At 45.1% G+C, this 26703-nt stretch overlaps 1 long non-coding RNA gene across 1 annotated transcript in view; it reads right to left on the bottom strand.

Moving 5' to 3' along the window:
• The window catches only part of LOC113746482 (uncharacterized), a 27531-nt gene extending 1089 nt beyond the window's left edge, over window positions 1-26442 (bottom strand). Inside the window, exons 1-2 of the long non-coding RNA XR_003462909.1 lie at window positions 25167-26442; window positions 14524-14606 (exon numbers count right to left, since the gene is read on the bottom strand). This is a non-coding gene — a long non-coding RNA (uncharacterized LOC113746482). The remainder of the gene's footprint in view (window positions 1-14523; window positions 14607-25166) is intronic.
• Window positions 26443-26703: the final 261 nt, after the last annotated feature.

The following is a 26703-nucleotide window of genomic DNA, read 5'->3' as shown; positions in this document are numbered from 1 at the left end:
AAGGAGAGGAGGGAATTGCAGAACTTTGCACATTATGTAGCTCACAATAGCTTTTTTTCCACAGGCGGTCCATCCGTCATGAAGTTGTTCTCAGAGGATCTTTTTATTGTGTTTAGAGTCTTAAATTATCTCCCTTCATGCTGGTAACTGTTTCTAAAAAGAATCAAGAGCTGCTCTGATTTTTGTGACATCTGCAGCTTCCGATACAGGTGAGAGTAAGAAACGAGACGCTGAATACGAAACAATCCACGATCGACAAATCCGCGAAGGAAAGAAAGAAAGACCAAACGTGGAATAAAAACATGATACGGTGCGAGATGTTTCACTTCGCTTGGCATTCCGCATCGGGCTCAAAGTGTGAAATGTATTGATGTTCCAATCTAATTGTTCATTTCATGGTCCATCAGCGATAAACAATTAATAAGAGGATAGTCTTTGAGATTAGTTAGAGCAGTGACAGGCCGGTGAGCATCATTTCTCCGTCTCTCTTTCTAAACGGATTAAGCTGACCAGCGTCGCTCGATCACTCGCTCGCACGCCCACTCGCTCAACCGGCGGCTAACTCCATCATTTTCTTTCTTTGTGCGCTCCCGAGTTCACTTCATAATAAAAATTATATTTACCCATTTCACCTGAAGAAGAGGTATGAGTCTGTATCATGTTTTTTTTTTTTTTTTTTTTATGAGTCATTGCATCACTCGGCCATTATGCAATCATGTCAAATAAACATCATTTTTCAAGGTAGTTCAAAGGTAATAGCAGCCTAAATGTTCATTATTCTCAAGGGGAAACATAGCCAGCTTCAGATAAACATGCATGTAGAGTTTATGTGTGTCTGACCAAGACAGACAGAGAGACAGAGACTGCAGAAATGTGCGACAGCCGAGGACAGATGGAGTAGAGCAGACAGCCAGAGACATGGGAAATACATCATGTGTAACAGAGACTATTGATCAGTGTGACCATATCATTTTAGCCCAGCAGAGACGAAGACAATAGCCAGCCATCTCCGTCACGCCATGCTGTGAAGGCAAATAGCTGCTTTGGCACACTCGCTCCCTCAGCTACAAGCACTGATAGAAGAATACCAGATTTTTTTTTTTTTTGTTGTGTTTGTTTTATTTATAGAAACTGTCAGAATGACACAGACCTTTATATAACCACCAGAGATGTACTACATATGCATAATGCATCTTCTGAACTACAATGACAAAACGCCTCTCGCTGCAGACAGGACAGATAGACAGAAATACCCAGAGGCATGTGAGCACTGCAGAATCTGAATCTCTGGGAGCGGACCCGTACAAGACCGTACTAAGAGCTGTGTAGTCATCTGGGGGGTTTATTGATTCCGCTCTTCTTTTTTTTTTTACATCTCAAAGTAAATCCTTGGGATTGAAAATTAACTTGAAATGATTGTGATTTAAAATCATTTTTTTTCTTTCACTAAAGTCTGCAGCAAAACATTGTTTTCATTCCAGCATGTAATAGTCTTTTTTTTGTATCCAGGCAATTCTTTCTTTAATTTTAAGTTCTGAATAGTGGGAAATAATTTTGCATCAACCGCAAGGTCTTTGGTTCATGCTCAGAATCCATCCGACCGTAAAGGCATGACCCGCCGCGCATCTTCAAAAAGAAAATCTCAAGTTTTTTCTTGTGACCTCCGTGACCTCTATTTTACCCGGCCGGTCTCTTCACATCAACATCTATTTTTCAATAAATAATAGCACAGCACGGAGGGAAGAAGAGCAAAAAGAAGTAAGAGCTGCCAGTTTGGATCACCTCGGGCTTTCTATTAAACTCTCGTCAAAATAACCTTGAATGCTGCACCCTGCACATACACGGCTCACCTTTCTATCAGGTGAACTCAAAGGCTAACACTTCCTGACAAACCCATAACGGCACCAAAATGATATAATCACAACAGACTCCCGTGCTCTATTACTCCCCCCTCCCTCCTCCTCCTCACTTAAACAACTCAACAAGCTGCCCCCATTTTGATTGATTGGTGCCTAACTCGGTTGAACATGAGCAATCTGACCAGCTGTCCCCAGCTAGACACACAGGGAGGCATACGCTAACATATGGCCGGACGCCACCAGCCCCAGCATTCCACTCTTCCATAATTCAAAAGCTATTCCATCACCCCGTATGCTGCGCCGCCATCTCACCCATCAGTTAATTAACCCTCTCCTTTCCACCGTGCACACACGGTGCCTTTGTTTTTTTTTACACGCGACGGGTTTGCGTGAAAAGCCTCGAGCAATCCGGGACTAATCTAAACTGGAGTTATATTCATAATTCAGCAGAGTTGCATACTCCCATATGCTCGGATAATGACATAAGAAGATGTTCCATCAACGCGGTCCACGATGGCGATCGCCCACAGCGTGGCCCCCGTCTCTCTAACCTGTTTCCTTTCATTATCTTAATGTGTTGATTGGTTAATATATTAAGAATAAACAGGCGGTAATGGTGCTTTGCCTGCGCCGTCTGAACCCACTCACTGTTAAAATGATGAAATAATCGAGTCATATATTTCAAATGAACTGAATATTTCCTATCGTGAGCTAGTTAGATCTCACTGGAGACCCTTCTCTGGCAGACTGGCAGCATCTGCATAAATCTGAGCAAAACATCAACTAATAAGCAAGATCAGACCAAAACAAATAGACGTCCCCTGGATCCAAGTGCTGAGCTCTACCTGCAGTTTCTCTGCCCCAGTTATATCTGCCACGTCTCTTATTTATTAGTCCGGAAACGTAAACAGACGTGACTTCTTTTTTTTTTTTTTTTTTTTTTGTGGTCTTGCCACCAAAGTTTGCGGCGTGTAAAAAAAAAAATCACAATATCCGTGGCCGGAAAAAAAAGATTTATAACTCGTTTTAAAAGGGAGTCTGACCTTATTAAATAAAGTTAATTATTTCCCAACAACAACCTATTATTTAGTGTACCACTAGGACGATCTGCTCCTGAATAGCTGCTGCGCACAGAAGTGACTTGCTTTATTCCGTCCTATATTTTCCTCTGCCCTGAATCTTCATCTCCTGCAGGGTGGGCATTAAAAGGAGCTGTTGCCGGGGCGCTACACTCACAGACTATATTGCATGCATCCATGAACTAATTGATGTTGGGTCTGATTCTGTGCGCTGAGGCAGCCTGACCCTTTGTGTGTGTGTGTGTGTGTGTGTCCTAATGAGAATCCTGCCTGTCCCAGCACTCCTCATTCGGGGATTCTCTCTTTTCGCTAATGAGTGCTGACCGGATCGGGCTACCTTGTCAACGCACTTGTCGCGCACAAATACGATCGGGCTACCTTGTCAACGCACTTGTCGCGCACAAATACGCGTGCATGTGCCCCCTCACGTACGCACACACACACACACAGACACACACACATGCTTATCACTAGGAGACCAGATGTCCTATAGTCCCTCAGCCTCTAGGCAAAGAGTCTCAAATGTGTCCATGCTGCGTTTGGAGGCTACTCTACTCTATGTGTGTGTGTGTCAAATATATACTGTATATATTATAAAAATATATAAAAATTCATCTAATTAGAGTAGAAGCAAGCATGGAGGGATATTAGTTATAATATAGGCTGACATAGTACAATGTTTGTCCAAATAATAACAACACACTGAGTCATATATATTCAAATGTTCCTCGACATACACTGTATATTCATGTATGTGCTCTATGAAGTCATATGAATTCATTAGACGGGAAGAAGGTCAGCGGCTCGTGCGTTCTTTCTCTCCTCGTCCATTTGTCTTCGTTTCTTTTTTTTTTCCCTCCACCTGTTCTTTTCTTCCTCCCTCTTTAGTCTTTTTAGTTGTTCATTCTTTGCTCTGTTGGAGAGAAAGCTGAGCGGAACAAAGCTCAGGGGGCCATGCACCGTGTTCAGTAAAATGGCATGTGTCCGCCAAGCTACGGTAAATTACCTCCAGTTGGCTTGCTCGGGTAGGTTTAACCACCATGGACTATTCCTGTGTGTGCGTGTGTGTGTATATATGTGTGTGTGTGTGTGTGTGTGAGATGGCGAGGGTTGGAATGAGGTTGTGTGGGTGACAGAGTGTGAGTGGGTATAGGGTAGTGTAGCAAATTATCATCAGTGCGAGGTAGACAAGCTGGGAGAATTTTGATTAGAGTGACCACGCACACACACACACACACACACACACACACAGGTAGCTAATTTGGCAGTGTGGAGCTGAAGAGATGACTAATCAGGATAGGACCTGGTGGGAGTCTGGCCTGTGGCCTATAATGAGGGACATAAGACACAAGAACACACGTGCACTTGCAAACAAGCACGTGTACACACACACACACACATCCCGAGCAACACAAACAAAGACACACGCGCACACACTTAAAGCGCCATGAGTGATTTTGAATAGAGGGCCCACCCTTGTAATTTCCCTGCGCTGATGGAGCCTAAGATACTGATTAGCAGCGAGCGAGCGAGCGAGCGGCCCCTCGGTGTGACCGGAGGCTCGGGGGGGGGGGAAACATACTGTCAGGTCCTGATGATACGGATGTCCTGACATGTGGGGCCACAACACGTATCAGGACTGTTGCATGTGTTTTTGGGGGAAGCAGGGCTCGGTGTAATTCGGACCAGATTAAAATCACAATTAATAATGAGTGAGTGTCACATGTTTGCGCTCGCCAAGTCCTAACTCGACGAGACAAACAGTCACGTCGGCTCGCGGCTCTCGTTTTTGAATCTATACGTTTGTCTGGTGCAGCACACGGCTGCTCCCGCTGGCTGTTTTCTAAACATGTGCGGTGTACACACACACTACCACTGCACATGTGTGTGTGTGTGTGTGTGTGTGTGGGTGGGTGAGGGGCTGGTTCCACTGTAGGAACGTGCACAATTGTCATTGTGCCCTGAAGACAAGTGGCCCGGCTGGCAATTTATTTCATACAGAGCTGGTTATAAATCCTTTGTGTGGTTTCACAGCAAAGAACTGCAGAGTGCTGGAGAGTAGCCTTAAAGGTATAGGTCACCCTCACATCACTCTGACATGTTTTGGCCACTGTGGTTTGAATTCAAAATCCTCAGAGGAATATCGATGGCAGCAGTTTAGCACCGTCCTGCTACAATATTTTACTGTTCTTTATTGAGCTTTCTCACCGTGCTTAAGCATATTATATTTATACTTCAGCCCTCCTTTGCATTTATATTTTAAAGGCGATCCTATGCCTTTAAAATCATCTCCACATTAAAATAGTTCTGGGCTCTGGGCTGCGCACCTCATCCTCTCTCCCCTCTCCATGTTAGACATTCTATGCCCGTCAGAAAATTGCGTCTGGGGAGGCTCCAGCTTTGACCGGACCACTGCTGTTTCCACATGGCTGCCTCTGGCTGCTCCGAGGACGCTCCCAGAAATCCGATGCACCAAAAAAAAAAAGAAAATCCACCGCCAACGACCTCGTCTGTTAGGCACTGCCCGTTTTGATTCCTCACCGCCTGGCGGCTAGACACCATGCTCTGCTCTGAACTTTCTAATGCTCCAGTCTAATCAACTGTGCGCGCCCGCCCTCCCTCCCTCCCTCGCGAGACAAGACGGGCTATGGCGGAGGATGTTCGAGGGGAGGAGGACAGGAGATGGAGGGGGGAGAGGAAGAAGATGAAGGAGGAGATACGTGGATGAGGTCAGGAAGGAAAAGGACTGAGGATGATAGAGATGGAAAGATGGGATAAAGGAGGAGTTACAGAGGGATGGAGACAGAGAGGATGGGGAGAGACAGAGAGCGCCAAAAGCAATCAGAGAGAGTCGAGGAGAATCTTAAAGCAAGTTAATAACCTGAAGCACTTATCTTGTTCCTCACTGTCAATCAGTGCCGACGAACACAAAAGATTTATACAACCAAACCAAAATGTACCAGGAGAAATACATGTGCATATTATTTTAAATATGTAAAAACATACTATACTCCCCTACAAAGCCTACTAACAACGACAACTGATCAGAACTGAGCAGAGAGTTTCACTCTGTAACAATGATCAGGCCATAGACGTGTACAATTAAACAGCTACCCTAAAACCAAACGTAAACCCACTGTGACTTCACTCATTGATTTGTGGGCCGCAGTTTGTTTTTTGGCCTGCCGGCAGAAGGAAACAGCTGAAGCCAGCCCGCTCGTAAAGCTTCTTGTATTACAGCTAAATAGTGCACTAACAATGTTTGTGAAAGGCAAGAAACGGGCGATGCAGTAACATAATCTTAACTTATGTTTGATTAAGACTGCAGCCTTTGTGTTTTTAAAGCTCTTCTCAGAGCAGAGACGGTGTGAGGTGTGATGGATGCTCACAGGTTTGCATGGCAGTAGGTGGAGAGGGAATCGTTGCAGCCAATTTTGCATTGAAATGAATGGAAAGATTTGTTTTGGGCGCAGCACCAGATTTGGTCTCAATCTGGCCTGAGAGTTTCTGGTGGGTTACGCTGGAAGAACTCACTCACTCGCTGGAGAATGATTTGTCAGCCACAAGATAGCCACACTCAGGGGTCCCCAAACTTTTTTCGGTGCGGGCCACATCAACTTGCCTTTCTGTGATGGTGTCAGTCTATAACCGGAAATGATATCAGTCCCACCAGGATTCCGCTGCCTTTTTTGAAATAGTTGCGGCCTAAAATCCCTGATGTTGCATCAGGTTTTCAAAAAAGTTGTGGTGCTTTTCACATTTTTGTTGCGATTTTGTTGCAGGAGGAAGTGAGAGTTGCGTTACGTTGCGATTCGACAGTTGCGGAGAGGGCGCAGCGAGCACTAAGTCCACGGCCCCGGGAAGCGGCGAGGTCTGGGCAGGAGGGCGCTGGCCGGAGCCGTGAACCACCTTCACCCCCGAGCCTTTCCAAGCCGACCCAGAGCCGGTCGCGGTGCACCGCCGCGGAGGAAATGCACCGGGGAGAGGTCCCGCGAGGGGATCCTCCCGCACCGTGCGGCCGTCCCTGACTCGCCGAGTTGATCGCGAGCAAAGTCACCTCGGAATATACCATTGTGTGAGGGGATGAAAATTAGCTAGTACTGTAAAAATTCGTAAATAAGGTAGACTTTATTTTGGAATGCCAAGCTTATTCATTAAGTGTGGATATTTTATAATAGGAAAATGCAATTTTGAAAAATAGGCCATGTTTAGAGGGATTGTTTGGGATCGTTAAGCCACTCCAATTGTTTAGGCAGGCCGGATGTGGCCCGCGGGCCGTAGTTTGGAGACCCCAGGTCTAAATACTCTGCTTCATTGTGTATCTTGTGATTTTAAAGTCATTTTTTCCCCTATTCGTGTCAATACAAACACACTGCAACCAATGCAATCACCTCCCGCTCGCCATTAGAAACTAAGTAGCATTGCAGATCACTTCAACTTGAACCTGCTGTTCCTGCAGTGACCCGCCTGCCTCTGTGAGACTCAGCAGCAGCAGCAGCATGCAGCCGTTTCCAATACTTCACTCACTCCTATGTGTGTCCGCTCAATATCTGTCATCTTAAAGTCGGGTGATTCATGCAGGAAACCTCGACTAATGACGATAAATAAATGAACGTGCCGTATGAAACTGCTCACACATAGTCATATGCACACACGCATGTGCAGTCTTTCATTCCGGCGTAGGCAGCGCAGCTGAATAAGCCATAAGGGAGAAGTTAATGCTTTACAAAACTGCCTCTGGTACGATCAATTATGTCAACCAGAGATGCAGTAATGTTGATTTCACTGCCGCTGCTGTTGTTTCCCCCCCCCCCCCCATTCGATTCATCTGTCTCCTCCTTCATACCACCCTTCCTCTAACTCCTCTCCCCTCCCCGCCGCCATCTCCCCTCTCTTCCTCCTCTCCGTCACTGCGCTCTGAACCCAGTACTGTCACAATGGATCCGTCAGAGCCGTGCCTTAGAGCGGGAGGCAGAGAGAGGCGAAGTTTGTGCGTGGCGTGATTGTGTTTGTGAGAGAGAGGAAGAAGAAGAGAGAGAGAGAAAGAGAAAGAGAGGGAGGGAGAGTTGTCCTGTACAGTACAGAGAACAGCCACCTCAGCAGTGAATGATGCTGCAAAGAGGAGGCAGACAAACAGGCACGGTACGACACTCGTGGCCTAGATTCAAACCCTCATGAAAGAGCTGGAATACGCTCAAACATGCACACGCACTCTCCGGCTTTCTTTCTCGTGCATTCATCAACAATTTTTTTAATGAGTTCCGTTCCCTTCCTCCGTTTATTCTCATCCCCTATTGTTACACTGCATCCAGCCTTGTTTACTTATCTGTTTTTAACCGCTCTTTCCTTTTTTCCCATTCTGTCTTTTATCTCATGCTGCCTCCTCCGTCCCCCTCTATCATCCGCCCTGTCAGTCCAGCTCCCTCTGTTTGCTCTGTAAAGAAGAATGAAAGTGTTGGCCGTCCTCAGGTCCTCCACGCCCGTTGTTCTCCGTTTCAAACATTCATAACCTCGCATGAAAGACATCTTAACATTCTCTAAATAATGAGATTCCCACTCAGGCAGCAGCATCGTGTTGTGTTTTTTTGTTTATTTTACATCATAATGCTTTTCCAGAAACACACACACACACACACACACATGCAAACTTCCAGCTTGTTCACAATCAGCAAATTAAAGTTCACTGAGATTTCTGCATAAGACATTAGGTCCAAAACCTTTGCCTTTTATATTACAGAGCAGATACGACCTGTGTATATCAGAGCCTTGAAATATTTATTCAAAAAGCCCTTTCTGGGGTGCTTACTGGGGCCTGTTCATAATTTAATAATGCATAAGCACCAACACTGGTATATAAATATAAAAGGAGGCACTTAACGCCGGATTGTCTAACTGCTGAGAAAATGGCATTGGAAATTCAGAGAGATCTGCCTAAGAGGAGAGTACATTCATTTGCAGACTGTCATCTCGACTCCTGTGTGAAGTGAATGTGCTGGTGGACACAAAAAGAAATACATCCTTCACATGTATAACGGTGTAACATTAACGCCGCGATCCCGCCGAGTCTCTTTGCTGTCGACGAGCTGCTCGCCGTGTGTAAAATGTCTCATGACAGATGAGTATTTGTCAGCAAACACTTTTTGTTATATGTTACATTTTCACTTCGCTCCGCGGGAACGAAAAATCTAAATCGAAGGGGAGTTTACTGGGATTGAAGAGGTGCAGCGGTGGTTACTCAGTGCAAAGAAATGTACCTGGAGCATTAATACATAAAAAAAAAAAATGAAGATTTATTACTGTTCCCTGCTGAGGCTGAAGCTGAGATTTAGTTTTCTGCTCGTAGGGGGAAAAGAAAAGGTTTGGCATGTCATTGGATTTAAGTTCAAACTCTCATCAGGTTCATGGAGAAAGCTATAAATATCATTACATGTGTCATCAAGCATATTTTAAAGACATACCTCCCCTGTATGCATTGCATCCACTGTCTTTCTAATGATATTCAATGGCGTTTGAAATGCAAGCCTGTAAAGAACCGCTGTTCTGTGATTGCGAGGCAATGTGGTTATTTTCTGCAGCGGGCGCCCCGACCACAACTGTTGCATTTTTGATAAGCTGCATCCATCACTTTTTCTAAAAAAAAAGCCGGCGACACAATGAGCTCGGGCCGGATGTATGGGTGGTGATTCTGAAGCAATCAATGGAGACAGCAAAGGTAAACACAGTGCTAAATGTCAGCCATGGTGATTGCGCTGCCACAATATCATCTCGGGGCGGGAGACCTAAATAACCAAAATCAATAATCTAATCATTTCATATTCAAATCACGTAGGGTAGAGGTCTGGATCTTATTGCAGTTCCATATCCCTGGTGTGCTGATGTATTCCAATCAACATACCAGAGCAGACAGATGCATTGAAAATACAGTAATTCATAGGAGCACTTGGTGGACCACAACTGTTACCGTGTGTCTCCATTCTGTAATAGATTTCTCAATGTTTTACCGCTTCCTGTGACACGCATGCAACATGCCATACTTCATATATATCACACGTATTATCAGTGCCTTGCACAAACAGGTTTTCAATACTTTTGTATCTGCACAATTGAATGCACTTCACATTAAAATCACATTTACACTGTTGCAAAAAGTAGAGAAACAGTGAGGGAATAGAATCTTTTTTTCATAAAGTTACAAAGTCCAAACAAAAGAAAACTCGTCTCATCAATGCTTAATTGAGCCGGCGAGAAACATTTGATCAAAAATTTAGCGCACGCTGCTCAGATCTCATATTCAGGTTGTAGCTACAAGCCCCGAACATTGATTCCCTTTCAAATTCGTTACTCTGGATACATTCGAGTTCCAAAAAAACATAAGCTTGAACGCGAGGGTCACATGTGGATGCCGAGCCTTTGCTTACGATGAGACGATCCGTCTCTATCATCTCTAAGACTAAGTTAGTTGAACGTCTTAAAAAAGCGAAAATCTGAACCCGACAGCCCCCCGTAAAGGTTGTCACGGCAACTGCTTCTACATTATTTACAAGCATAATTAGAGCGTAATCTTTGACCGAGTCAGACATCTTTCCTATAACTACACGTTGCATAATGCAACAGAGTGAAACAACATCTATTAAGGTCTTGACATTTGTTACTTCAAACTAACAATATCTGACTTTCTAATGCCGTAAAGACTGACTTGTAACACTTCACTAACTAGTGTATTATTATCTTTTTGTGCTAAAAAAAAAAATCCATGCTGAGGCGCCTAAATAGAACAACAAATCTCTACAGTGTGCGATGGGGATAATTGAACTGGTAAACAGACACATGGAGGGGAAAACATCTGCGAGTGCATCTGCTCATCATCGCGCCCGAGCCCGCTGGAAATCTACATTCACAATATACTGAGCTCTGCTTTACACAATTAGCACCGGTTCATAAGCAGAACACCGCAAACAGGAGAAGACATGGCAGGGAGGAGGAGGAGGAGGAGGAGGAGGAGGAGGAGGAGAGTGATAGTAACTGCCATAACTTGTTTTGTTTCACACAGACTACTTCACACAAATAAGATGGCTTATCCTTCCAGGAATACGGTGGCCCTAAATAGCTGCTTTTCTTCCAAGTTGTTGACAAAGAGCATCTCTGTGGGTTATTCCCTGTTGTCAAGTGTGTGTGTGTGTGTGTGTGGGGGATTGTGCCACTCAGGTGGCGATGTACTTGTGTTTGTAAAGTGGTGTACGTGTGAGTCGCTGCTCATGCATTTACGTCAGTGTGTGTGTGTGTGTGTTTGCTCCCCTGCTGCCCTGTCTCGATCCTGTGCAAGGGGAAAAAATAATGCATAAGGGACGCGCTGGTATCTTTAGCACAGTCAACAGGATACTCAGCCACCCGGCAGCAGCAGCAGCAGCAGAAAAAAAAAAAAAAAAATCATGTATCAACAATAAACAGCAAATCTAAGATCAACAGAATTTATCCTGACTGTCACTGCTGAAGCAGCACGGCAAATTAGAACTGAAAACTGTTAGCGTTCAGAGCCGAGTATAATAACTCGAAAATGCGACACATTTCGTGAGCTATCAAGTCATAAGCCTCATTCAGCATGCCTCATTGACTGAGAAAGAGCACATTCATGTTTGCATGAATGGCTGAGGGCTGGGTGGTGGTGAGGGAGTGTATCTGAGAGGAGGAAGGAAAAAGGCCGGACCGCATTCGCACATTAACACAGTCACACCTTGGGAGCCGCACGCGCCCGGCAAACACCAGCCCGCGAACGAACGCCGCTGCGGTCTCGCACTGCCGGCCCGCTGGAGCCGCTCCACCGGAACAGTTAAAGGTTAAGTGCCCAGAGGTCGCAGCCCTGATGGTGGCTGCTGAGGGATTTAAACCGGGCCCCCAGATTTTCACACAGCTACTGTACGACTCCGATTTTTTAAACTGTGACCTTTGAGTCACGAGCTCATTTCCTCTGAGCCTATCTGTTACTGCAGGTCAATACACGACTGCTGAGGCTAAATGTGGAGACGGTGCACTGAGATAGTCAGGTGGTATCCTACATCCTTTTATTAGATAGATAGATAGATAGATAGATAGATAGATAGATAGATAGACTGACAGCAGTTAGGTTGCTCAACTTTTTGAGTTGCCCTAGCAACTCTATTCTCATTCCTCCTCCATTACAGTATACAGTATCTGTCAGGTCTAGTGTTTCAGAGACATCTGCTTCATGCCTGGGCCCTGGGTGTGTTTTGTGTGTGTGTGTGTGTGTGGGTTTGTGTGTGTCTGTTTGTGTGCATCCGTGCATGTGTGCACACAAGGGAAGACGGCTGAGTCTAATTGCACAAGGCCCATCTGCTGATTCTGGAAAGCAGGCTCGCATCTTCACAGACACAAACAGTACAGGCAGAAAATACACAGGCGCACAAACACACACAGGCCACAAGTGCCCGCCTCGGAGCCCTCGAAGCCTTCAACTTGGACCCCGGACAGTCTGCACCCTTTTCTCTGGCAGCTGTGTGGACGGCATCGACTGGCATGGTTCACAATATGGGCTCTATTGTCTTAGGACAAAGGCGCTTCCACTCGAGGCAAAGGTCACATTAAAAGACAATAAGTCTGTGTTCACGGGGGGGGGGGCAGAGACAGGGGGCAGCGGGGGGTGTGGGTTGTGTGTGGGGTGGTGTGTTGGTGGGTGTGTGTGTGTGTGTACAATCAGTGCTGCAGCGGATTGTTATTATTTTAAAATCTCTCTTAAAAGACGACTGCTTAGACTCAATCAAAGAGAGAAATTAAACATTTCTGCACCACTTTTACACGTAGATACGTTTTTTTTATTCAGTTTCACACCCAGTGTTACGTTTCAGTACTTCTTACATTATTCTGGGATGAAATCACCGCGTCCACACGAGCAAACTCGGCCCTATCCGTCCACGCATACGCGTACTGTACTTCCGCGGGACTCACTTTACATGTAATCGTTGTTTAACCGATGAAACGGATAGGGGTCGTGTTTCAATCTGTGCTCTCATTAGTATTGTGGTAAATGAAGGTTTTGCGCGTTTGTGCATGCGGAGCGGGAAACACCTGTTTCACACAGAGAGAAAGAAAAAAGAAAAGGCACATCCTCCCCCCCCATATGAAGAATGATATATCCCCTTTCCTGTTGTTCTTTCTTTTCACTCATTGTTTCACTGAAATAAAGACAAAATGCGAGCCTCGATATCACAGAATTAGATTTCAAAGCAAGCACAGCGGAGTCATACGAGAGTCAAGGAAGGAAAAAGCATGGCCGGGTGAAGGAAGTGAACAGGAAGTGTATCAGAATGGGCACGCAAAAGCACAACACACACACACACACACACACACACACACACACACACACACGAAGGTTGTATCATTAAATAAATTTAAACTGAAAATACACAACAAGGATAAAAAATGTTTTCGCTTCAGGCTAAATGAAAAACCTTTGTCGTAAAAAAGAAACTCGTTATAAAAATGATGTCTCCTTTTGATTCTCACAATTGATCATTTCTAATTACTTTCTCTCCTTCCTTTATTTCTTTTAATGTTTTAATCCAGTGCTAGGACGCTCGAGTAAAATGACCTTGGACATTAAATTGAAAAAAAAAAAAAACTACACAGAGAACAGCCAAGCCACAGAAAGAGAGAGAGAACACCCTCATTCACGTTACTCCGCTCGGCCAATTCAATCAATTAAAATAGGATTCCACATGAAAACATGGCCTCGGGGGTTTTTATACAGAGAAGATGCAACATATTTCTCCTCTAAGTGAAAAACTGATGTCAACCAGATGGGGGTGGGGGATACTCTTGACTAGCTGTCAATACTCCCAAGAAGTGCACCCTCCTTTATCGTCAATAAACTGAATGTGTAATTCATCAGCCCGACTCTAGGAGACAGTATTTCTAATTAAAAAGGAGCTCGTAAATTCGACATTTTACAGGCCCCAGCTCAGCTTGTAAATACACTGTAAATAAGTTGTAGTGAGTGGCTTCATGGGCAGATGAATGTCTGGGTTTGTGGTTTAACTCCCGCTGATGCCTGTTCATGGAACAGCAGCGGGGCGGCTGCAATTAATTCATTTAAGTTTGTTCGTTTTTTTTTGTTTTTTTGTGCTGCTATGTGGCTGACGGCACACTGCCTCTTCTATTCTAGTCTGCTCTGTTATACTGCTGCATGCTGCACGCTGTTCCATATTCTTTCTGAAGCTCGGTGGATCATACCTGATTGGATTAGCAGTTTGAGAGGACGCATTTGTTTGGCCAATTAGAGCACTTCCTGGCACAGATGGAACCCTTCGGCTCTCCAGGGAGGAACGCTGGGTCACGTTTGGGTTCTAAAAAAGCATAATGCGTACTGTGGAGTCGGCAAAAACTGCACGGCAGGTGTGTGTGTGTATATATATTTGCGCGCCTATCCTCCCCCCCTAAGGCCTAAATAAGCCTGCTGTAAATAAGAATCCATTCTGAGTCAACATCCTCGGTTAAGTATGTTTAAAATGATTGCAAAGGGGTCGCGTGCGCCGTGTGATCAAACACACGTATGACACGTTATATTTTCTTACCTGTGCTAGTGTGCTTCGCTTCGTCAAAGTGAAATGAAACCCCCCAGAGAATCACATCTCAGTGGCAGCTGGACGTCCTAGTCCTGCAGAGACAGAGAGACAGAATGGTGAGACAGAAAACACACAGTGAGAGAGAGACAGAAATGCAGAGGAGGGAGGAGAAGCGTGGAGGGGGTGATACGAGCTCACTGAGCTAAAGCCCCTGTCATTTTTTCACAATAGAGACAGATAGCCCTAATATGTAGTGAACGTGGGGTGCAATGTGAATAATGGCCCCCCTCCAGATTGTGTGAACAGCCCCATAACCCACTCCAACACAAGAACCAGACAGTTCACAAGCCCACTTTCGCTCGTGATTGCTTGTTTAGTGTTTGTGCATCCGTGCACGTGCCGACGGCGTGCGGGTTGTGTGTGTGTGTGTGTGTGTGCACGTGAGCGCTCCCTGCCTCGTAATGACCTCTTAAGTGTCGGGGTATCATGTCTAGTCTATAATGGTCTATCTCTGTGCTCACTGGCAGTTTACAGCTAAAAAGCTCTCTCATGCCATGATAACCGGTTTATATGGGTGGCATTTCACTGCCAAATGCCACAGACACTTTACAGAAAGGGAAATTGTTAGCTCTGTTACTAAAATGCAGAGTGGCAGTTATTCACAGTTAGAACGTCTCTTATATCTTTCTTTATCTGTGCCTTGTCTCCTTCTCCTGCCTCCCTCTGCATCTTCGCCCTGTTTTCCATCACTTCAGCTTTTTTTATTTTTTTATTTTTTTCCCCTCTCTAACCGACTTCTCTTCAGGGTAAACTCTGCAGCATCATCTCACCGGGGTCAATCCCAACGTGAGTGCATGTCCTGTGACAGACACTGCACGTGGATTTGTGCATGCACCTCCTCTTGGCATGCAAAGCGTAGTTCTGTGTGTGTGTGTGTGTGTGTGTTTGGCTGTTTACTGGAAGGGCGGATGGGGGCAGAGGAAACAGTATATATATCTGTTTGGCCTCGAATTTTTCTGTTTCAGTGTCTTTGACTGCGTGCCATGCAAGATTTTTTTTTTTACAGGCGCACAAAAACAAGCGCATCAACATACTGTAATACACACACACACACACACACACACATATCTATACAGAGTGGCAGAGCCTTGACCTCTGTGGGGCTCTCAGGCAGGGCTGTGCAGTAATTGGGTGTATTAGCCAGTACAGGAGGCCATGAGCAATATCTCTATGGTTGGTTGAGCAGACACTGCAACAAAAGACGGATTCACTCCGCTCTGTGTGTTTGCGTCCATCTATGTGTTTTGCATGTGAATGTGTTGTATGTGCATGGAGGCACTATATTGCAGGAGAATTGCCAGAAGGAGCAGAGGACTGGTGGGAAATAAGTTAAGTATTGAGCTCCCCACCACCACCACCACCACCACCAATATGGCACCTTTGTTCATGTCTTGCTCGCTTCTCTCAGAACGCGGTATACATTATTCACACAGAGCTGGTCAACAATGGAGGGATCAATGAATGAGGAATGGAGGAAGAGAGGTGGAAAGGAAACAGGTATGGATGCACAGGCGTGGTGGTGAAAGAACAAGTTGGTATTAGGTGCAGAACCAGGGCGGCGGAATGAGATTTTTCATTAGGACTCATTTATGTGAACAAGTGGGAAAAGGGGGGAAAGAGAAGATTAAAGATGCAGCCACTGCAAAGTCCCATGCATACATCAGCAGTGTGCCATCGCTCCGACTCCATCTATGAACGGAGAATTCTTCATTAAATCCTAATTTTGTTCTCTTCTCCGCCATCAGGCACGGGTCAACAGTCATCCGGGGAACAATCTGGAAAGATGCAACTGAACGAAGCAAATGTTTTGTCATATTTTGCCTGCAGAGCCGCATGACTTACTGGATTATCACAGCGAGGAAGTAGCGTGCTCTTTAGGTGAAAGGTAAGGATATTAAAGGGTCAGGGTGGAGACAGACGTGGAGTGCATCCTTTTTGTGATGCACAAGCCGGCAACATCTGTCTTGCCACAGGTTTTTAATTTGACAACTGTTGCTTTACCTTTACTATACCATGCACGGATATTGTAGCAAGAAAACAAGTCATGAGCATAAAGTATTCTGATGATATAACTCAGGGAGGCCAAACTAAAGGTGGAAGAAGAGGTCAGCAGGACGCGGCTCTTTATATACACGCATTTCTTGTTGACCAACTATGTCAACATTCGAATAACGCCTATGCCGACATCAACAGATCGCTCCATTTGCAACAAATCAACTTCATCTGCGTGGGTCAATTACATAATTTCAGGTCTCCTCTACCACGCCGTGCGTTTTTTCCAGTAACCATAGTAGCTGACTACCGATTCAATAGCGTTTGAATTCATAAGAGGAGACAGAAGCGAGATTTTGATCAAATTAAGCTGAGAGGGCTCCTGTGAGAGCAACCAGCAGAGGAGCAAAGACGAGGACAACAGACAGAGATCTAGATTGGAAAATGGCGAAAGCTTATGGCTTTTACTACTGTAGGAGCCAGGGAGGGGGCTTTGGTTGGTGAGTGACTTAGCCCGACTGAACAATAGATTGACGTGATGAGGAGAAGGAAACAAAAAGTCTCTGGGCTCAATGTCTTCCTGACAAAATCCCCCCCCTCTCCCCCGAAAAAAAAAAAATGGAATAGATTCCACATGATAGATGTTGGCCATTTTCTCACAGTAAAACAATGGTGTTTTCTATTACGAGAGGCGGTGGTTGTATTGATGTCCCCATGTCATTCCCATTACTCATGAGCCTTCTGTATGTAATTAGGATGACTCTACAATGTGCTTTCATGATGGCTTTCCCTGCATCACCCTTTGTAATTATGCTTTAAACAACAGAATGCGCCATAAGACACCAGGAATGGTGCTGATGCCTGTTGGCGGTGCGATTTATGGCGCCTCCAAATGTGGCAACGTGATGACTTCCCTTTACAGGGTGGAGTCGCCTATATGTTTCATGTTAAAACCGCAATTCTTCCCCTGGGCTTCGACGGTTTCGATATATGCATGAAGAATATGGTGCAATAGTGTATATGGTCTACCCAGGCGTAAAATTAAAGACTCTTGTCTATGTGCACCACATAAATCTTTGAGAGAGAGGGAGAGTGGGTGAGGAAGGGAGGTGTATACATGATGAAACTAAAAACTACTTGAGTTTTCCGGCGATTGTGAATCGTTGAACCGTAATCAACTGCACTCAACCCCTGGACAATAAGATGTTTCAATACATGGGCAGGAAAACACACACCGACATTTATCATTCAAACCATAAAAATAGCTTCTAGTAATTGCCTGACATGTCCGTGCATGTTTTACACAAAGAACGCTTTTAAAAATACCAAATACCATCTATCAACAGCTCGCATCAGCAGCACACCCTCGCTCCACAATAAAGGCCCTCGTCCAAATTCCCTCTTGCTCTCGCCTCGATACATGTGACGGAGGCCGTCTCATCTATCATACGGTAATGCAGCCCGGTGCGGCGACAGCCAATCAGGGGGTTCAAAACACGCGTAAGCACGCACACTGCAGGAGGACACGCGTGCAATTTCTTACATGGTTAGAAAACAGACACGTGGTCCGTGTAAGTTATTGCTGCAGGCCCACGGGCCAGAATGCTGCTCATCTATCTTACTGTGTGACACTATCAGGCTCCCTTGCAAAAACAGAGAGGTGGTATAAAATGGTTTTTATTGCAAAATGTGAAAGATACGTCAGGGGACAAATTGACGGGTGCTGATACATGCCAAAGGGGGCACGGCGCCTTTATCTGAAATGAGTCGTATTCGCCTCAGCAGAAGCTGATTCGCACGGCTTATTTTAGAGTCACGTGTTGAGGAAGCTAGCTCCAAACTAAAGCCAGTCAAAGCAGATTTAAAGGGGATGTGTTATTCATATTTTTGAATTCAGGGTGCATACAAATGTTAAAAACAACAACACCCGCCTCCATTTTGCGTGAGCTGCTGCGGTCTTTAAAACACGCTGTTCAGATTTTGAGCCCCTAGTGACATCACTATCGGGCTCATGAACATATTCCAGAACCAGAACCAGTACAGAGAGGGCTTGATCCGTGACAGACATGTCATTAAGACACCGGGGAACTGTGTGAACTCGTGACAAAGCAGTATAATATCTCCTTTAACATTAGTTAGCTGCTAATTTGCACTAAAGACGAGACTAGTCAACCCGATAACACGAGAGGAAAAAAAACAGCACCAATGATGTAAACGTACATTATCAAGCCATTGATCACTACTACGTCTGTTAATATCTTTGTTCCATCAAGCATGACCATCTAGTCATCCTCGCCCTCCTTCAGCCTATCACACTGCACCATCAACTAAGCTCCAGATCAATACTCCCTGGCACATATTCTCACTCTCAAAGACTTGGAATGAAAACGCCATTCGATATCAATCAAGATCACAGCTGTGCCACTGAACAGGCACAATAAATGACAATATTATTATTATTTTTTTAATTTACCATCAAACGACCGCTCACATCGAGACCCCTTTCGAGTTAGATCTTTCAGACTGGTTTATGCTGAAAGGAACCAGATGAACGGGGAGTGGAAGATGTATGTAATGCAGTTAAAGTAAAAGCCCAGTAAGCAGGAAATTTAAGAGGGGCCTGGGGATGATGGTATTACAGCAGACGCTGATCGTGGACAATCTGCTGAAGAAGGGAAAGATATGGAAAATATCATTGGATGCAGTACGGTGGATGAAAGAGGCGAGCAAACAGCCGAAACGCTGGCGTGGTGGGAGGAGGGAGGCAAAATCGGAGTAATTTGACAATCGGCAAAAGAACCCGGCATGTTTTATAGTGATCATTCAAAATGAGTGACAAAATGTAACTGTAAACAGCTCTCAAAAAACAATCAAACCAGAATTCCCCCGACCATTGTCTGGATGAAGCCCACCAACCCGGTCCCTTATTTGCATCGTTGAATCAGTCTCTTAAACAATGCTGCTTGTTCGAGCCTCGCTGTAGTTTCCTCCATTGATAAGAAATGCTGTGTTATACCACGGCACCGGGAGATTTATGCCCCCAGCCCTGCGATGACCTCATTGTTCATTGCCCCATAATTCAAATCTGCTCCGCTGTGTTGCATCACATTGTGTATGACTCATTTCCAAGCAGCCCCGCTCCGTTCTCTAAACAAGTGAGACCTCCTCGGCCGCTATAGTCAACCGCACACAACAACACGGCAAAGAATTTCCCCATCAATACTGTGGTGACTGACATGAGACTCACGCACACACACACACACACACACACACACACAGCAAAAGACTGTTTAAATGGAGTGAACTAAGAGGGCGCGGGTTGGTAAGCGGGGGGGGGGGTGAGTGCTATTGTAAATGATTTCCTGCAGAGACCAAAATAATCGGCAGACCTTTGAGTGAGCTTCTTACAATCACTCCGGCCTTGTACACTGATTCTCCATTCAGCTCCCTAATGGCACTGTGTGTGTCACTAAATATACAGCTGCAGGCTGCAGTGTCTATGTGTGTGTGTGTGTGTGTGTGAGCATATACACGTGTGCTAGTATAGAGGTGTGTGTGTGAGAGAGAGACAGTGGTGGTAATTGATGAGTACTGCATTGATGTGTGTTTAGAGTATGTGTGGGAAGAAATGCATGCATGCATGCATGTGTACGTGTGTGTGTGTGTGTGTGTGTGTGTGTGTGTGTGTGTGTGTGTGTGTGTGTGTGTGTGTGTGTGTTACTATTGAGTGCTGACAGCTTTGAGTGGGGCGTAGGGAGGTGAAGGGCACAGAGGAGAAGTGTGGACAAGAGATGTGTTGACTGGAAGAACAAGTGTTTTTTTCTTCTTTCTAAAGGCTGCCGGTTGAGTGAGAGGTTTAAGGAACAATGTGGCCGTGGACACGGTAGCTGACATGGAGAGCAGCTGCTTAAACACGTACGAAATTATGAGGTGATAGTAAAAAAAAAAAAACTGTAGATGATTTAACAAACGTTAAGACTTTGTATTGAATTTCACAGCTCTGACTTCGAGTTGCAACATTCGCTGCGAGCCGAGCGCCGAGTGGTTTAAGTCAAAATCAGATAGACGAGTTACAACGAGCAATTTGAAAGAAAATCGAGATCGCACTCGGCCGTCTTTCGCGCATTGTTACCTCGAAAAATCGTATAAAAAAATGACATGAATGCACCTTTTCACAGCCTCCTCAGTCCTCCACCTCAGAATGGCACAGTGACAACCTTCGTCTTCTCTTTTATATCGCCGTCTTCAAAACAACATTACAAGGTGTTTTGCAACCAATGAAGTCACAATAAATAAAAGTCAGTCATGACATAAAGCCGGACACGATAATAAATTCAGGCCTCGCCTAAGAAACACGAATTAAAGACTGAGACTGGTCAACTGGACAAAGCCAAACAAATAAAAGTCTTTAAATATTGTGAGATGTGACATTGATTTTAACCACCAAAGCCTCTCGCATTGATCACCCCGAAGAAAAAGCATCAGAGTGTGTTTAGTCTTTCAGCGTGTGATTCATAATATTCGATATTTGTTCTCTTTAGGATTTTTTATGGTAGGAAGGGAGCGAGAAATACAAATTAGGGAAGAGCAAAAACACCATCATCACGTCGCCACAATTTTAATATCCTAATAAATGGCTGTGGGGTGATTTCAGAATTAATTTACACTGATTGATTTCTCAATAATTTTTTTATCCTGTGCGAGATGGATCGCAACCTAAGGTCCTTGGGCTTGTTTCATTTGGCTGTTACGAAACTGATTAAAAGCTGAAAGATGCAATCAAACCCTTGTGGAGGTCTGAGGACTTTTTCAGCTCATCCAACAGGTTTCAGGAGTGTTTCATAAGAAAACATTTAATATTATTATGACAACAACCAGGATTCCTATTAGTTTTATCAAAACAAGGGTGAAAAATTAACATCACAGTCTCCTAAAGCCTAAGGTGAGATCTTTAAAGGGCTTATTTGTGTGGAAAAAAACCCAAAATATTCAATTTACTATGAAATAATCCAAAGAAAAGCAGCATGTAGAAGCTGGGACTATGTAATGTTTGGTATTTTTCTCTATAATTTATCTCTTAACACAATAATTAACTCTCTGTTTAAGCTCTAATGATCAGATTTAATCCAGTGGGTCCATCTTTCTTTTCTTGACCTACACTTTAGAACCACTGGCTCAGAACGGTTGCTGATTTTGCATCACGCCGCTGCTAATGTTCTTAGTAGTGGTATGATTATTATAATAATGCTAAACAATGCAATAACCACTCAGCAGGATTACAACATGTATCACTTTCAGCGATACACACAAACAACCCAGTTAACATAAGCAGTCACGTTTCCTCCAATCCCAAAATGCAGACAGATAATAGGCCGTGGTGGTTGGAGCAGAAAGCCTTCCAACCGTTCCATATTTAGGCAGAGTAAGACATCTGTCTCTAGAGGGTTATTCTAGTCGGAGGCCATAGGAGCAATGAGTCAGAGAATGCCCAGAGATCTGACAGCCAGCCGTCCACTACTGGTTTTCCCCTTTCCTAAGCATAGATCTAATCAGGTAGCAAAGTAACTGCGTAGTCCCTCTCGCATGGTCTGAGCCTCTAATAGGGTTGAATGATATCAGAGGAGAGTTTCACACATTAAGAGAGGTGAACTGAGCTGATAGCTCTAGTTGATGGTGGAAAATGCAGAGAGAGAGAGAGAAAGAGAAACGAGAGAGAGAGCCCGGGTTATTCTTTGAGGGAAAAGGAAAAAAGGGTAGGAGGAAGGATGTGTTAACACATGACCGAGTGCTTTAGGTGGATGAGGAAGACGGGCAAGGATCTGGCCTCATTATTTCAATACGGGAGAGAGATGTCGTCTAGAGCATGGAAGGGCTTTTTAAATTAGGTTAGACTCGGCGCGCAGAGTGTTGGGGCTGAGACTAGAAATGTGAATTGTCATCGCATTAGGAGACGGCGCATTGGAATTCAGCAGCTCTGCTTCCATTGAAACTTAATATTCTTATTGCAGAATTAAGATTTGTTTTTGGTCTTCCTCGCGGCTTAAGCCACGAGAGTGACAATTTATTTATGCAGGGAGGTTTGGTTGCCTCTGCACGCACAATAAACACCGCCTTCTGTTTATCTACAAGGCTCCCTGACAAAAACCTTTACCTTGCTGTGCATAAATTAACCGAATAGACGGCCGGATCTCAGGAACTGCAAGTTTGTTAAAAAATGATTCTGGGAAAATCAGCCCTTAGGTTCTATGTGCCCACTAAACTGAATTAATTGCACAAGTGTTTAAGTTAGACTCTCTAATAACCCTTGACGATGGAAATAGAGACTTCAGTAACAAGCAGTTACACTTGTTACCAAACTGATTATATGCCTGCTTGTCTTAATATTCAAGTGTGTATATGTGTCTGTTATTGTCTGTCCGCAGCTGGATCGTGTTGTCAGCCGAGGTTTATTTTCATTATCTCCAGGTTTCCCTGTGTGCACACGAGATGTTTACCATACGATCCCCTTTATTTAAATCCCAGGCTGCTTCCATTACACGGTTAGATAATGTTTTTGGAGCCAACCAAAATCTAAACCAAACATTGTGTTACATTAACAGCTCTAAACAAAAGAAAGTCAGCCCACGGCCACTCCAGAACCTGAATTAGCATAACCATCATCATTTCTACGCCCGGCTTTGTGTTTCTCGTGCATCACAACGAGTGAAATGAATCAGTGACCTAATTAAAAAGGAGAACAGACAGACCCTCAGTCAGCAGAATGCTTGATTGCTGCTGTTGCACATTATACAGCTTCAGGTGCATCGACAACAATCGGCGTTGTGTGCGTTGGCGTGGGTGTCGTTGCTTAACGTGGCCCGAGATGCTCTTTGACACAGCTCGCATTCGTGGTGCGATGCCTGACGAACAATCCTGTGGTTCCTCTGGAGAGGCTGTCAGAGAAGTACACCTGAAAAGCATCTACTGGTAGCTGTGTGTGTGAGTTTGGACAGGAGAAACACAAAATACTATTGATGCTACATTTTCCTCCCTCCGCTGTTGAAACCAGATCAACAACTTGTCAGACACCTGCAGCCGACACCTGCAGGATTTGGATAACAGCAGACCAGATTTCCCGTCCTCAAACATTAAAAACAAATAATCAACTTGGCGTACGAGTGCGATCGAAGAAGCCGAGGATCGGTTACAAACAGATGCACTGATGACAGATGATTTAGTGATATTCATCTCATCCACAAACATAATAATCTCCTTGGAGACGGGCCCTGTGCTTTAACAGATGCTGCCAAAATGGCAGCCAAGCAAATCTATGTCAGAAACATAGACATAAAGATAACTGCCTACACTGACCATCTTCGGCACAGTGGATTCACCGGAGACACTTTTTCTTAGCTGCAGCATTGACAGATGAGTCAACACATTGTCACGCACTCAAACCTTAAGAGCCTGTATCCAGCCTTTATGTCACGCCGAACAATGAGAGCTACACAGGAGCTTGCACACACAACATCAGCGCTGATAACCATTTGGATGTTGGCGAGTATAGAGCCGGTCCACGGCCACACAAGCAGACTCAACACAAGTAAATGGTTACTGAGGGGTGCCTCGATTGCCAGATATCTGCAAAACGCTTTATGATTACAGCTCGTCATCAGCGTGGCACAAAGGGGATTGTATGTGGTGGGACAAGAGTGCACTCTACATCTATAGCCACACACACACACACACACACACACACAAAGCAGGGTGCTATCTCCAGTTAAGGTCAAGAATGGAAGAATTGTGCAACCTTCAGTAGTTTCCAGCAGCAGATCAAGGTCATCTGCCTCTTCAGTAAATAAGAGCCGTGGCTTTCACTCATGGATCCGCATGATTGACGTATCCTGGGGGGGGGGTAGCACACTGGCCCTGCTGGATGCTCCTTTTTTTTTTTTTCTTTACTCTGGATTTTTTTTAAGACTGCAGCACGCACGCACACACACACACACACACACACACACACACACACAGCCTTCCTTCAAAATAAATAAAAAATAAATAACTGCATTCCAATATACTCAAACGACAGTCACATGAAATAGGACGCAGGTGAATCTGTCATCCGTCATGCCAAAGCATGCGATTTGTCATTGCGCCCTGCAGTGAGGCACGTACACGCGTCCATACAGAATAATAATCATGTGTACACCGTGGCCGAGGAGCCGTCATGGGATAATGTGATCGCATTGATTATTTGCCGGAGAGGGTTATCATTGCTTATTACTTCGCCTCGGCGACATCTCGCATCCGAGCGACGCCCATCCGTGCAGCCACAAGTCGCTGGACCATCATCTGTACAAATAAAAAAAGGGGGGGAACTATGTTACATTTCAAGCCCGTCCATTAGAGCCAGTTTCCGCGCTCTCCCCTCCTCCTCCTCCCCTCCTTAAGTACAATAATCGCAGGCCAGCATTCCCATGGGCATCCGTGAGAACCAAAGTCAGCGCTGCCGTATGCAGGTCAGCGGTAGGCACACAGGTTGACATGCAGCCAAGAGGTTTACCGACAAACCAGCGATGTCTGCAAGAAGGAGGGGGTGCAGGAAAAAAAGGGATCCTTACCGTATCACCAGGCGCAGAGATATAGGCGCATATAGGCTACACATCCAGCGCACAGAGGAGTCAGGAATAACCCTTTTCTGCGCTCTTTCATACAGTGTCCCCTCCACACACAAGCAGCAGATCTCGGATAGAAATATATATCTTCCCAGTCGATAAATAATGTCACCCGCCTCCGACACTCCGGGTTAATTCGTTTGCAGCTGCAGCAAAAAAAAAAAGAAAAAAAGAAATAAAAGACAAAAATGGGCCGAAAGAGAGGATGGAGGAGGTGAAGCTGAGGATGTAATAAACCAGGAGCTGCGTGCTTAGGATCCCGATCAGCGCTCACACACAGGATGTATCGCGTCCGTCCAAATGCGCGAAGTCCAGTGAAGTGCTGGAGGAGGACAGAGGCGTATCTCTCTCTCTCTCTCCCTCTCTCTCTTTCTCTATCCGTCTGTCTGTATCCCTTCCTCCCCTCCCTTCCCCTTTTTTCTCTCTCTCTCTCCTTCTCCCTTTATCTTTCCCGGCTGCCTTTATGTTCTTACTGACTTCTGCTCCAGTCCACAGACGCAGGGGCGCAGCGGAGCAGAGGACCGTGGTCAACACACACGGTGTGTGTGTGCGTGTGTGTGTGTGTGTGTGAGTGTGAGAGAGTGTGTGAGTGTGTGTGTGTGAGTGAGAGAGAGAGAGAAAGAGAGAGAGAGGGGGTCAGAAATGACAAACCAATTTGGAGGCGCGGTGGATGCTCGGTTGATCGAGCGCAGCCCGGCGAGAGGAGCGTTGCGTTGCAGGCGGGCGGGGAGAGGAGGTGGGACGAGGAGAGAGAGAGAGAGGGAGATAGAGAGGGAGGGAGGAGGAGGAGGGGGGTGATGATTCCTGCCTGGGGGATGCAGAGAGTGAGAGGGAGAGAGGCAGAAATGAAGTGTGTGTGTGTGGGGGGGTGTCTGGTGGAAAACGTGGAACTGGATCTGGCTCCTAAAATCTCTGGACCGAGGGCTCCACCTGCCGTGTGAACGCACACAGGCGCTCCCAAACGTTTCACAGCGAGGGCGGCCTACAGAGAGACCCATTAGACCCCCCACTGGACGTGAATCTGACTCAAGGAGCCCCCAAACTGAGCTGTGTTTTTTTTTTATATTATTATTGTTGTTAGACATGTCTTGCTGTATGATTACATAATTGTGCCTTTGGGTGACAACAGCAGTTGGTACAGCTCCATTTATTGTCATATCCCCCGCTAAATAAAGAGGAACAGAAGTGATCATCACTTAGGCTTCCACCCATAACACATTCAATGCCTCGTTATGGTCCCGGGAAACCAGTTTGGGATTGATACTGAATGTGGACCGCGTGGTGTGTCTGCTTTGGGTGTACTGGGCAAAGCAAACTTTGAGAAAATGAGAAATCCAATCCAGCAGGAATCAGTCTAAACATAACAACCAAGAAATAAATGTTGAATTTCACCCTCGATCATTTGTATAAATCAGAATAAATGAATACATAAATATCCTTCCATGGCAACCCACTTTTTCATATTCTTTCTTATAATATTCTC

The sequence above is a fragment of the Larimichthys crocea genome, chromosome X, assembly GCF_000972845.2.
Source record: "Larimichthys crocea isolate SSNF chromosome X, L_crocea_2.0, whole genome shotgun sequence".
NCBI classification, from domain to species: Eukaryota; Metazoa; Chordata; class Actinopteri; family Sciaenidae; genus Larimichthys; species Larimichthys crocea.
The sequence above is the reverse complement of the archived record's forward strand: the minus strand, read 5'-3'. Positions and strand labels throughout refer to the sequence as shown.